Genomic DNA, 14190 nt, shown 5'->3' with positions numbered 1-14190 from the left:
AATGGATCACAAAACAAGACCCAACAATATGCTGCCTAGAGGAGACACATTTGATAGGAAAAGATATACATAGACTGAAGGTGAAAGGTTGGAAAAAATCATACCACTCATATGGACTGCGGAAACAAGCAGGAGTGTCCATACTCATATCTAATAAAATAGATTTCAAGCCAAAGTTACTCAAAAGGGATAAAGAGGGACACTACATACTGCTCAAGGGAACCATACACCAACAAGACATAACAATCATAAATATATATGCCCCAAACAATGGTGCAGCTATGTTCGTCAAGCAAACTATTCTCAAGTTCAAGAGTCTAATAGACCACCATACAATTATCATGGGAGACTTCAACACACCTCTCTCACCACTGGACAGATCTTCCAAACAAAAGTTAAATAAGGAAACTATAGAACTCAATAACACAATTAACAACCTAGACTTAATTGACATATATAGAATATATCACCCAACATCAAGCAGTTACACGTTTTTCTCAGCAGCACATGGATCCTCCTCAAAAATAGATCATATATTATGTCACAGGGCAACTCTTAGACAATATAAAGGAGTAGAGATAATACCATGCATCTTATCTGATCATAATGGAATGAAACTGAAAATCAACAATAAAAGAAGGAAGGAAAAATCATGCATCACTTGGAGAATGAACAATAGGTTACTGAATGATCAATGGGTTTTAGAAGACATCAAGGAGGAAATTAAAAACTTCTTAGAGTTAAATGAAAACACAGACACAACATATCAGAATCTATGGGACACATTGAAAGCAGTTCTAAGAGGAAAATTCATTGCTTGGAGTTCATTCCTTAAAAAAAGAAAAAACCAACAAATAAACGATCTCATATATCATCTCAAAATCCTAGAAAAATAAGAGCAAAACAACAGCAAAAGAAGTAGAAGGCAAGAAATGATTAAAATCAGAGCTGAAATTAATGAAATCGAAACAAAAGAAACAATTGAAAAAATTGACAAAACTAAAAGTTGGTTCTTTGAAAAAATAAATAAAATCTACAGACCCTTAGCCATGCTAATGAAGAGAGAGAACCCAAATTACTAGCATACGGGATGAAAAAGGCAATATCACAACAGACACTTCAGAAATACAGAAGATAATCAGAAATTATTTTGAATCCTTATACTCCAATAAAATAGAAGATAGTGAAGGCATCGATAAATTTCTTAAGTCATATGATCTGCCCAGATTGAGACAGGAGGATATAGACAACCTAAACAGACCAATAACAATAGAAGAAATAGAAGAAACCATCAAAAGACTACCAACTAAGAAAAGCCCAGGACCGGATGGGTATACAGCAGAGTTTTACAAAACCTTTAAAGAGGAACTAACACCAATACTTTTCAAGCTATTTCAGGAAATAGAAAAAGAGGGAGAACTTCCAAATACATTCTACGAGGCCAACATCACCCTGATGCCTAAACCAGACAGAGACACTTCAAAGAAAGAAAACTACAGACCAATATCTCTAATGAACCTAGATGCAAAAATCCTCAATAAAATTCTGGCGAATCGGATTCAAAAACATATCAAAAAAATTATACACCATGATCAAGTAGGATTCATCCCTGGGATGCAAGGCTGGTTCAATATACGGAAGTCAATAAATGTTATTCACCACATCAATAGACTTAAAAATAAGAACCATATGATCATCTTGATAGATGCAGAAAAAGCATTCGACAAAGTACAGCATCCCTTTATGTTCAAAACTCTAGAAAAATTAGGGATAACAGGATCATACCTCAACATTGTAAAAGCAATCTATGATATGCCACAGGCCAGCATCATTCTGAATGGAGAAAAATTGAAGGCATTCCCTCTAAGATCTGGTACAAGACAGGGATGCCCTCTCTCACCACTTCTGTTCAACATAGTCCTCGAAACACTGGCCAGAGCAATTAGACAGACAAAAGAAATTAAAGGCATAAAAATAGGAAAAGAAGAACTTAAATTATCACTATTTGCAGATGACATGATTCTATACATAGCAGACCCAAAAGGGTCTACAAAGAAACAATTAGAGCTAATAAATGTTTTTAGCAAAGTGGCAGGATATAAAATCAACACACATAAATCAAATGCATTCCTGTATAACAGCGACAAAGCCTATGAAACAGAAATGAGGACAACTACTCCATTCACAATATCCCCCCAAAAAATAAAATACTTGGGAATCAACCTAACAAAAGAGGTGAAAGACTTGTACAATGAAAACTACAGAACCCTAAAGAGAGATATAGAAGAAGACCTCAGAAGATGGAAAAATATACCCTGTTCATGGATAGGCAGAACTAGCATCATCAAAATGGCGATATTACCAAAAGTTCTCTATAAGTTCAATGCTATCCCAATCAAAATCCCAACAGCATTTCTTGTAGAAATAGATAAAACAATCATGAAATTCATATGGAATAATAAAAGACCCAGAATAGCAAAAACAATGCTAAGCAGGAAGTGTGAATCAGGCGGTATAGCGATACCAGACTTCAAACTATACTACAGAGCAATAGTAACAAAAACAGCATGGTACTGGTACCAAAACAGGCAGGTGGACCAATGGTACAGAATAGAGGACACAGTAACCAATCCACAAAACTACAACTATCTTATATTTGATAAAGGGGCTAAAAGCATGCAATGGAGGAAGGATAGCATCTTCAACAAATGGTGCTGGGAAAACTGGAAATCCATTTGCATCAAAATGAAACTGAATCCCTTTCTCTCGCCATGCACAAAAGTTAACTCAAAATGGATCAAGGAGCTTGATATTAAATCAGAGACACGGCGTCTGATAGAAGAAAAAGTTGGCTATGATCTACATACTGTGGGGTCGGGCTCCAAATTCCTCAATAGGACACCCATAGCGCAAGAGTTAACAACTAGAATCAACAAATGGGACTTACTCAAACTAAAAAGTTTTTTCTCGGCAAAAGAAACAATAAGAGAGATAAACAGGGAGCCTACATCCTGGGAACTAATCTTTACTCCACACACTTCAGATAGATTCCTAATATCCAGAGTATACAAAGAACTCAAAAAATTAGACAATAAGATAACAAATAACCCAATCAACAAATGGGCCAAGGACCTGAACAGACACTTCTCAGAGGAGGACATACAATCAATCAATAAGTACATGAAAAAATTCTCACCATCTCTAGCAGTCAGAGAAATGCAAATCAAAACCACCCTAAGATACCATCTCACTCCAGAAAGATTGGCAGCCATTATGAAGTCAAACAACAACAAGTGCTGGCGAGGATGTGGGGAAAAGGGTACACTTGTTCATTGTTGGTGGGACTGCAAATTGGTGCAGCCAATTTGGAAAGCAGTATGGAGATTTCTTGGAAAGCTGGGAATGGAACCACCATTTGACCCAGCTATTCCCCTTCTCGGTCTATTCCCTAAAGACCTAATAAGAGCATGCTACAGGGACACTGCTACATCGGTGTTCATAGTAGCACGATAGCAAGATTGTGGAACCAATCTAGATGCCCTTCAATAGATGAATGGATAAAAAAATGTGTCATTTATACACAATGGAGTATTACTCTGCATTAAAAAATGACAAAATCATAGAATTTGGAGGCTAATGGATGGCATTAGAGCAGATTATGCTAAGTGAAGCTAGCCAATCCTTAAAAAACAAATGCCAAATGACTTCTTTGATATAAGAGGAGTAACCAAGGACAGGGTAGGGACGAAGAGCTTGAGAAGAAGATTAACATTAAACAGGGATGAGAGGTGGGAGGGAAAGGGAGTGAGAAGGGAAATCGCATGGAAATGGAAGGTGATCCTCAGGGTTATACAAAATTACATATAAGAGGAAAGGAGGGGTAAGAGAAGAATAATACAAGTGGAAGAAATGATTTACATTTGAGGGGGTAGAGAGAGAAAAGGGGAGGGGAGGGGAGGGGAGGGGAAGGGGGATAGTAGAGAATAGGATAGACAGCAGAATACATCAGTCACTAGAATGGCAATCAATGGAAGTGTAACTGATGTGATACAGCAATCTGTATACGGGGTAAAAATGGGAGTTCATAACCCACTTGAATCAAACTGTGAAATATGATATATTAAGAACTATGTAATGTTTTGAATGACCAACAATAAAAAAAATTAAATCAGAAAAAGTCTCATCATTACAAAAAAGGACAGAACAGTAGGATCATGTGTTGGCAGTAGGAAAAACTGTATCAGAGTAAAGCTTTTTCAGAGACCAAGTTTTGCTTCTTAAATTGAGAACAAAACAAAAGTGTTGGTTCTGGTCTTCACCTCCCTCTCTCACTGGATCTCCCATGAAGACAACACCCTCCTTGTTCTGCTCCAATTATTCTATCTCCTTTGTTCCACATAGAACAAGCCATAAGATGCCTATAAAGTGACACACCTTTAAAACCACAATGACTAAGTAGAAACGTAATTTATATTTAGATTAGGGCCAATGATCCAAAGACAATGATCTAGAAAGTCACATTGAAATTCTTAAAATACAGGGGAGAAAACTAAAATAAGCTAGGAAAATATCAAGTCAGAGTTAAAATCCCCAGATAGCTTAATCAATTTTATATATTAATTCCTCAGAGGATATATGTGAGTCAGGCTTATGTGTACGTGTATGTGTGTGTGTGTGTGTGTGTGTGTGTGTGTGTGTGTGTATTACTATGTATATATAGTAATAATTATTGTTACTTGTAATAGATACAAGTATAATTTGCATATTATACATAAATTATATATATACTTTTTATAAATATATGATATATATAAATGAAGATCTCATTCAGACTTAAAGATCTAAAATAAAACAAAATCTAGGGTTTTCTGGCAATGGTTTGTAGAGGTTTTGCTCATTCTCAATATAAAATAATTCTTTGTTAATGTGCATAAGCTCATACACGTATACACACACACTCACACACATACACACACATAGAAGTACTATCCATGTTTTCCCTTAAAGCTATAAAAAGGTTACCTAATTTAAAAATAGATATTCAGCTTCACATCTTATGAGATGCTATATAGTTTTAATATCTGTTGTACCCTGCAGCTATTTTCCAACAATAAACTATACATAGGAATCATAGTGTAAGAGGAAAATAAAGATATATAATGACACAAATATGAGAGAGCAAAACATCTGGAAATTCAGTAAAATATTAATAAACTCAGTGAAAACTTAGTCAAAAATGTTGATATGTACAAAAAATAAACTATGGTTTGCTAAGTCCTACAAATGCTTTTGTATTATTTGAAAATAAAGTGACTTGAAGTGATCTATTATTCCCTCACAAATCTGACCACGTGATTTTAGTCTTTGGTTTGTTTACAAACAGATGAGGTATAAATAAATCTTGACATTTTCACTCAAAGGTTTGTGTTCTACTCAGAGGAGCAATAAATTAGCTATATAGTACCAAGGTTTTCATTCCTAGAAGTGTGTTTTAGAATATGGGTCTGGGAATGATGTGGTATTTTTAAGATGTTCATGAATAATGATCAATAATTCAAGTCTCCTGATCAAATTAAGGAAGTAGATTCTTCTAAAGATATTCTTTTCTAACCCTGAAGGTGAAATAAGCCAACCCAGGGAAGTTCTGGCATGTGGCCTGGTGGTTAAGAAGACCGTCATAGACAGAAGGAGCTCTGAGAGATGGATACCTTGCGTGGAGACTGTACTGGTCTTGAGCAGAAGCAGTTCAGTTGGAGGAGTCCTGTGGAAGTGTCTGAAATTTCCTCTGCACAGCCGGGCAAGGTCCCTGTGGGAGAGAAGAGAATGAAAAATGCTTTCATTCTAAGTTTCTTTAAATATTTTTTTTTTGCTGTGACTTATAATATATAATCTAAAATTTTCATTTGAACCATTTTTAGGTGTACAATTCAGTACCATTGACTACATTTGCATTATAATGGCAACCCTCACCAATATTCATCTCCAGAAAGTTTTTGTCATTCCAACTAGAAACTCTACAATCAATAAACAATAGCTCCTGTTTTTTATCCTGTCAGCTCCTGGTAACTATTAGTCTATTCTCTATCTTTATGAATGTGACTATTTTAATGACTTCATATTTGTCATTTTGTGTCTGCTTGTTTTACTTAGCATAGTATCTTATCCATAATGTGGCATGGAATGCATCAGAATTTTGCTTCCTTTTAAGGCATATATATAGTTTTAGACATTCATCTGTCTATGGGCATTTTGTTTGTTTTCATCTTATGGCTGTTGTAAGCAATGCTGCAATATGATAGGTGTAAAATAGTCGCTCAAGTCTCTGCTTTCAACTTTTTTAGGTATACACCCAAAAGTGGTATTTAAATTTTTTTCAAATTAAAATATAACATACAAAATAGTGCACAGGTCATAAAGGTACAACTTAATAAATTGTTTTTAAACCAACATACTCATGTAATCAGAAGGCAGGTCACAAAGTAGAAACTTTATTCTTTTAAATTTTAGATAAGATTCCCAAGACACAGGAAATGAAAGCAAAAAATAGACAAATAGCATTACTAGAACCATAAAGATTTGGCACAGTAAAAAAAAAATCAAGAGTGAAGAGAATGGGAGAAAATATTTGTAAAGTATACACTGACAAAGGGTTAATATTCAGATCACATGAGAAACTCAAACAATTAAATAGGAGAAATCTGATTAAGAATGTGCAATAGACTTAAATAGATTTTCTCAAAAAAAAGAAAGAAATGCAAATGCCTAACAGGTATATGAAAAAAAATGCTTAGCCTCACTAATCATCAAGGAAGTGTAAATCAAAACCATAATGAGATATCAGAGCATCTCTGTAAGAATGAGTATCAACAAAAAGACAAGATATAACAAATGCTGGCAAGGATGTGGAGAAAAGGGAACAACACTTGCACACTGTTGGTGCAAATGTAAATTAATACAGCCATTTTGGAAAACAGTATGGAAGCTCCTAAAAAAAATTAAAAATAGAGTTACTATATGAGCCAGAAATCTGACTACAGGGCATATATCCAAAGGAAATGAAATCAGTATGTTGAAGAAACATCTAAATTCCCATGTTTATTGCAGAACTATTCATGATATCTGTGTTAATCAACTTTGTTTTACCGTAACCAATATCTAAGATAATCAAATTCCAAAAGAAAAAGCTTTATTTTGTCTTACAGTTGTGGAGGTTTCGGTCCATGACCAATTGGCTCCCTTGCTTTTGGCTTGTGGTGGCTCATCATGGCAGGAACATATGGTGAAGCAAAAAGTTCATCCACCTTATAGCCAGGTGTGAAAGAGACAGACGGGAAGAAGAGGGGGCTGGGAGGGTCCCACAATCCCCTTTGTGGGCACATTTCCAATAACCTGAAACCTCTCACTAGGCTGAAAGTTTCCACTACCTCTCTGTAGTACAAAACTAGGAGTATCAAGCTTTTAGTTCATTGGAGGCAGGGGGACATCCAGATCCAAATTATGACAACAGCCCCAAAATGGGAACAATCCAAGTGTTCATCAACTGATGAATGGATAAAGAAAATGTGGTACATATACACAGTTAAATACGATCTAGCCATAAAAATTGATGAAATCTTGTTATCTGTGACAACATGGATAAAGCTGGAAGACATTATGCTAAACAAAATATACCAGAAAAAAAGAAGACAAATACCTCAGGATCACTTATATGTAGAACTTAAAGAAGTTGATCTTGTAGAATTGAGAGTATAATAGAGACTGGGAAGTAGATTCGGGAGGGAAGGATGAGGGAAGGTTGGTCCAGAGGTAATAAATTATAAATAGATGGGGGAAATAAGTTCAGGGGTTCTACTGTACAGTTGGGTAAGTATAGGTAATGGTAATGCATTATATACATTTCAAAAAGGTAGGAAAGAAGTCTTTGAATGTTTCCAGGATGAAGAAATGAGTAATGTTTGAGGAGATAGAAAAGTTTGATCTAATTTAAACATTATACAAGGTGTACATGCATCAAAACATCATATAAATACATACTATTTTTTTGCATCAATTAAAAAATAAAGAAACTGAGCCAGTACCTCAAACCCCACTGCCTTCTGAACCCCATCTGTCCCTGAGGATGCTCACTCTCCAGTCTTTATCCTCTTCTGTAATTCCTGTCTGAAGTGGGGAACTTCATATAAATAGAATTATATAATATGTATTCTTAGTGTTTTTTTCACTATTACATTTGTGAGACTTGAAAAATTATGCTTCCCAGGTTATCAACATAACACTTGTGAGATGGTTAAAAATCTATAGTCACGTGGAGACATGTTCATTCTTCCTGATATGTAATATTATATTATATGAATATTAAATAATTTACATGCTAATTCCCTGGGATGTAAATTGTTTCTTTATTCTTTGTTTTTATTCTTACAAAAAAAACTTGGGTTGTTGAGAGTCCTTCTAGAGAGATTCAGGCTCTGACATTTTCCTTATTTGCAGTGTTAGAAAAGAAAGTAACAAGGCAACTACAAATCTTGTCTTTAAAAAAAGTATTCATCATTTTATTTTCAACCCATATTTGGACTCATCTTTAATTTTCTAGTACCTTAATTCACCTGGAGTTTCCTGGTTACTGGAGAAGTTCTCTTGTCTTTGTTTACCCTTTCCTAGGAGTACTCCCTACATGCAATCCAGGAATTTCTTTTTTTTTCTCAATATGAAAGGCTATTATGTGTACTTCAATATGCTTACAGTTTTGGGGCTCTCCTGCTGAGGCTGTAGAGTTTCTTTCCTAGGAACTTAGAGGGCAGCTGGGTGTTGGGGAGGAGGAGGGAGTACCTAGCATGAATAGGCATCTCTTGTTCCTTCCATTACAACCACAGGATTTTATTAACTACTGGTATGTTCTGTAGCCTTCTTCTGACTCAACTATCCTTCCAAACTTCTCCTGTAACACCAGCTCACTGAAGGCCAGAATGATTCACCACTTAATCCCACAGACTCACCCTTAGAGATATGACAGCTATTATGTTAGTTCCTATAGTCCCTACCCCAACCCTAATACCCCACTAGTGACTAATTTGAAAAGCTGGATGGTTTCAAACTCATGACACAGAATATCTCCTGCTTTAAGTTGTCTCTTAGGAATTCTCTTTTTGGATGGATAGTTCATGATGTAGACCTTTTGTTTATTTTTATCAACAGTTATTCTATATTTTGGATGTACAGGAAACTATACTAGTAGAATATGAGTTAAAAGGAGAATGGCCAAAAAAATAAAGATTTGAGATATATCTGATCCAGGATTTCTGCCTGAATGGATTACAGCAGTGGACTTTATATGTAGATTCAACTATTGGTCACAGCAGTGATTCATTGCAGAGAAGATTCATGGTGTAGGTTGAATATTGTTCCCCTGATTCATATGCTGAACCCCTAATCCCTAAGATGACTGTATTTGAAAATGAGGCTTTTAGAAGGTAATTAAGGTAAACTGAGATATCATAAAGATAGGTCCCAATTCTATTGAATGAATGATCTTACATGAAGTGGAAGGGAGAGATCTCTCTTTCTCACTCTTCAAACTGTGTGAACACAGTGGGAAGGTGGCCATCTGCTAGCTAGGAGAGAGCTCTCACCAGGAGTTAAATTGATATGACTTTTTTCTTGTATTTCCCTACCTCCAGAAATGTTAAAAGTAAATTTCTGTTTAAGCCACTCAGTCGTTGGCATTTTGTTAGGCAGCCCCAGCTGACTGATACAGCCTGTCTTAAAGCTAGAGCACTGTATTCTTGAGTAAGAGTCCTCCTATTCTTTGGTACTGTTTCCTAATTTATAAATTCCTATTCCACCCAAGTTGCTGGGAAGATTAATGACGTAGTACACCTATACTGTGTTGATAAGGACAGTAAATTCTTAAAAAGTGTTAAACTTCCTTCCCCTCAAATCCTCTTTCTTAACACCTGAGTACACTTGTAAAATGTAAAAAATAAACAAAACAAAACAACAAAAAACAGTAATGTCACCACCAATCAATTTTTAAACAAGCATTATAACAATAGTAACTAAAAATTATCGAGTACTTACAGTTTTGTATGAGCACTATGCCAAATACTTTGTTTGCATCATCTTATTGGATCATCATAGAACACTTTAAAATACTATTATTCACTTTAATGGATAAGGGAAACTGAGGCTCAGAGAAGACAATGTTTTAAGGCTACACAGTTATTATATGGTGAAGTTGGGATTCATATCCAGCCTATATGACTCCTGGGGCTGTGTTCTTATTGATTTTCTGACTCCCAGGTGGGATGATTATTGTTCATTCAATTGGAAGGGCACAAGGGACTCCATCACTGTTCTCATGCACCTCATTATCCATTAGAACAAGCAAGTTTAACTAGCACAGACTGTTATCTAGTGTATACTGAGATGATAACTATCTGAGGTAGCCAAGAAAAACTTCCAGAGTCAGTTTGCTGAACTGATGAAGTTTAGAAGGATATTTCAGACAGAGACATAAAAAGCACACAGGCATATGGGCAAGGCTTACTGGAGATCCATATGTTGTACTGGTGCCTGGAAAAGAAGGACACACACTAGGGAAATGGAAGAAGAGGCAGAAGAGGTTTATAAAGAGAATATAAAGGATGTTTTTATGATGTACAGATGCATTTGAACTCTGCTACAGAATGTGTATGTTAGATAGCCATTCTTGTGTCTCTTGCCCTTTAAGATGGTATATTTTCATAGAAAGATCTATGCCTTGTATACCTCCAAATATCAAAATCCCAACATGATGTGGTCACTCCATGAAATGTTCATTTAATTAATTAATTAATTAATTAATTAATTAACTAATGGTATTAAGCACATTATAATGCACACTTTTAGATCCTTCTAACTGCAAGGGTACAGGTAGAGAGTACCAGTGAGGGGGGATTATGCCACAAAGGCACAATGAGGATATTGGTGAGTCATTCAGGAAAGGGACCATCACTAAGTAAGAAGAAAACTCAGAGGGTGATTGAGTACAGGGTGGAGAGATGGGAAGAAGCAGAGTTTGAAAGAGTGCAGTTGCGTTTTGGACAGGTTGAGTTAGAAGCAGTTGAAATCTGCAGACCGAGATCTCTCATTGTCACTGATTGGAACCAGGGACAAGTGTCAAGGAATTAAAATTGAGGCAATGTCTATGTACATTGAGAAAGAGAATGTGAGGATGCAGACTAGGGTCAGACATTGGGAAGGACCTTTGAGAATTGAGTATGTGTTAACAGATTCTTATTTTCCATCATGTGTAGAGGAAGAGAATTCTAGAATGTGAGCTTAGGAGGATTATAAGATTATATGAATCTTGTGTCATGAAATTAGAGGAAAATTCAATGAGGTATGTGTTCAATGGAGTTAAGTGTTGCAAAGAAGAGTAAATTTAGCCCTTTTTTGTTGTATGGAAATGTATTTATTGGAGGATGTATTACTTGGGGTTCTCTAGAGGAACATAATCAACAAGAAATATGATTATAAAAAGGGGATTTATTACATTGATTTACACAACCAGAAGCTGGATACTCCACAATGACTATCTGCAGACTGGAGAGCTGGAGGAACCAGTAGCTACAGAGTCCAAGATGCCAAAGCCTCAGAACAAGAGGCATCAAAGGTGCTACCCCATTCCAAGACCAAAAGCTTCTGGAAACTCCCTGGAGAATCATTGGCAGACTCTGCTTTGGAAGAGTGAAGGAGCACGCCTTGTTTGATGCTCTTAGGCGACCACAGCAGTGCTCAAGAACCCTTTCAAGAAGAATGGAGCTTGCATCTACTGCTGCTTCCTTGTTCTTCCAGCTTTTCTTCCATCCAAACATCCAGCCTATTGGACAGTGCTGCCTATGCTTAGGGAGGGTCTCCTCTCCAGTTTGCTCTCTCACAAGCCAATCATTCATAGACACACCCTCATTGACACACCAAGAAGTCTCTTAATCTTTGGCACCTCTTAGTCCATTCAGGTTGACAATTCAATTAACCATTACAGGGAAGTTATATGATATCTTTAAAATTAATTCTAAAACAATTTTGACTGTGTGCTTTGTTTGGTGCTGTTTTTTTCTATGAGTTATGTACATTTTGTATTTAGCATTTGAAACTGAGCATTTAAGAAAACTAAAATCATACCCCCCGCCCAATGTAATTTTTTAAATAAAAATAAGAGAGAATTACATTCACAGTTATCATTTTATTATCAGGGCACAGTGAATGGAATTGCTTGCTTAATACATCATTAAAAAATAGTTGGGAGGTGCAAAACATAAGACACACAACTTTCAGAAAAACTGGTGGGCTGACTTTTCTGGTAGGAAGATCTTTTTAGGATGACTATGGGAACTTATTATCATGTGAATTGTTGGGAATAGTTTCAAGCATTTGAGTAGAAAGTATTGGTTTTAGTCAGATTCTTTAGTGCTATGACTTAAAGACCCAACCAGAACAGTTACAGAGGAGGCAAAGTTTATTTGAGGTCTCACAGTTTCAGAGGTCTCAATCCATACAGAGCAGGACACATTCCTCAAGGCTCAAGGTGAGGCTAAACATCCTGGTGGAAGAGTATGGCAGAAGGAAGGAGCTCCCATGGTGATCAGGGGCAGAGAGAGACTCCATCTCCAGATATAAAATACATACTGCATAGCCCCACCTCCAATGATCTACTTCCTCCAGCCACACCTTACCTGCCTCCAGTTACCACTCAGTTAATCTCATCAGGGATTAATCACCTGAGTGGGCCAAGGTAATAATCCAATCATTTCTCCTCCAAACCTTACCATTTCTTGTTTTTGGGTGACATCTCACATCCATAACAGTAATTATTATAGATAGAAATATTATTGAAGTTTCAGCATAGCAATTCATTTGCAAAAATAAGAATGTTTTCATGGTTGTGTAAAAGTGTTAAGACTTTTTAGTTTCTAATATTTTTAGAGATTTAAATGGTAATTAATTTAAAAATATTTTTTATGCTAAAGAATATTTAAGTATTTGCTATACACAAAGGAAAACCAATTCTGTATGTTTTCCAACTACTTAAATGAAATAAAATACATATGAGAAGAGTTCACATAGATCAATAACCGCTTCACAAACAGGACACAGTTGTGAAACCCGTATTATTAGGAACACCCAAGATGTTTTCTGAGCTTCTTTCCAGTCATTAAATGTAAATACTATCTGCCTTCTACAACATGAAATCTAAAATTTTAAACATGATTTTTCTTCTTATTCTGTTCTTATTCTCTACCACACAAAAGGATAATATTTCATTGAAGATGTTGTATTCCTTGATTCCCCCCACCCTTTTACGCTCTAAATTTGGTGCACAGCAGGGATTATGGCTTCCTCTGTTCATCTCTGCCTGAGGGTCAATGTAAGGTTTGGACATAGTAGACATTTAGTAATCACATTGGCTCATAAAAATGGGAAACAATGGGGCCAAGGAAAACTTGAGAAAAATTGGAGCTTAGATAGGAATTCTATAGGTTTGGGGATGCTGAAGTACTACATATCTCTGCACCAGTTCTCAACCTGAGTGTGACCCAGAGGAAGGCAGAGAGAAGCATGGTTCTCCAGGGCTGTTTTTCTGATCTCCTGTGATAGGATAGAAAAGAAGTTTGACAACTATCCCATTTCTGATTCTGTAGAAAACCAGAATGATTCTCTAATAGAAGCTGTCACAATCTTGTATAGATGGGAATGTGGGCAAAATTTTTCCCTTTCATTCCTAAGGGAGATTAAAATGGCCACTTTCCAGAAACCACAAGGAGTCCACAGTTGAGGGAAATGCATTTCACTGATATTTTTTTTCATGGCTATTTATTCAATGTATATTTCAAGAGTTTTATCTCCACTTACTGATACATATTAGACATATAAAATAAGTGGAAAAAGGAGAAATATTAATTTTGTATTTTGTAGCATTTATAAATATTGTCAAAAACCTTGATTCTTGAAAAGACTTTCCTCTGAACAAATTGCATTAAGTTCAATGAAAGTAATATAAATTAAGTGAATGCTTCCTATCATCCTTAAAATTTGCATAAAATATTCCATTGGAGCTTCACATTTATATCTAGCATCATATGCTTTCCTATGCTTTGAAAGAAGTGGGTCCTTGAATTCAAATCCAGATTTGCCTTGTTCCTGACCCAAGGT

Source organism: Spermophilus citellus (genome assembly GCF_964194105.1).
Source record: "Spermophilus citellus genome assembly, chromosome: 14".
Lineage (NCBI taxonomy): Eukaryota > Metazoa > Chordata > Mammalia > Rodentia > Sciuridae > Spermophilus > Spermophilus citellus.
The sequence above is the reverse complement of the archived record's forward strand: the minus strand, read 5'-3'. Positions refer to the sequence as shown.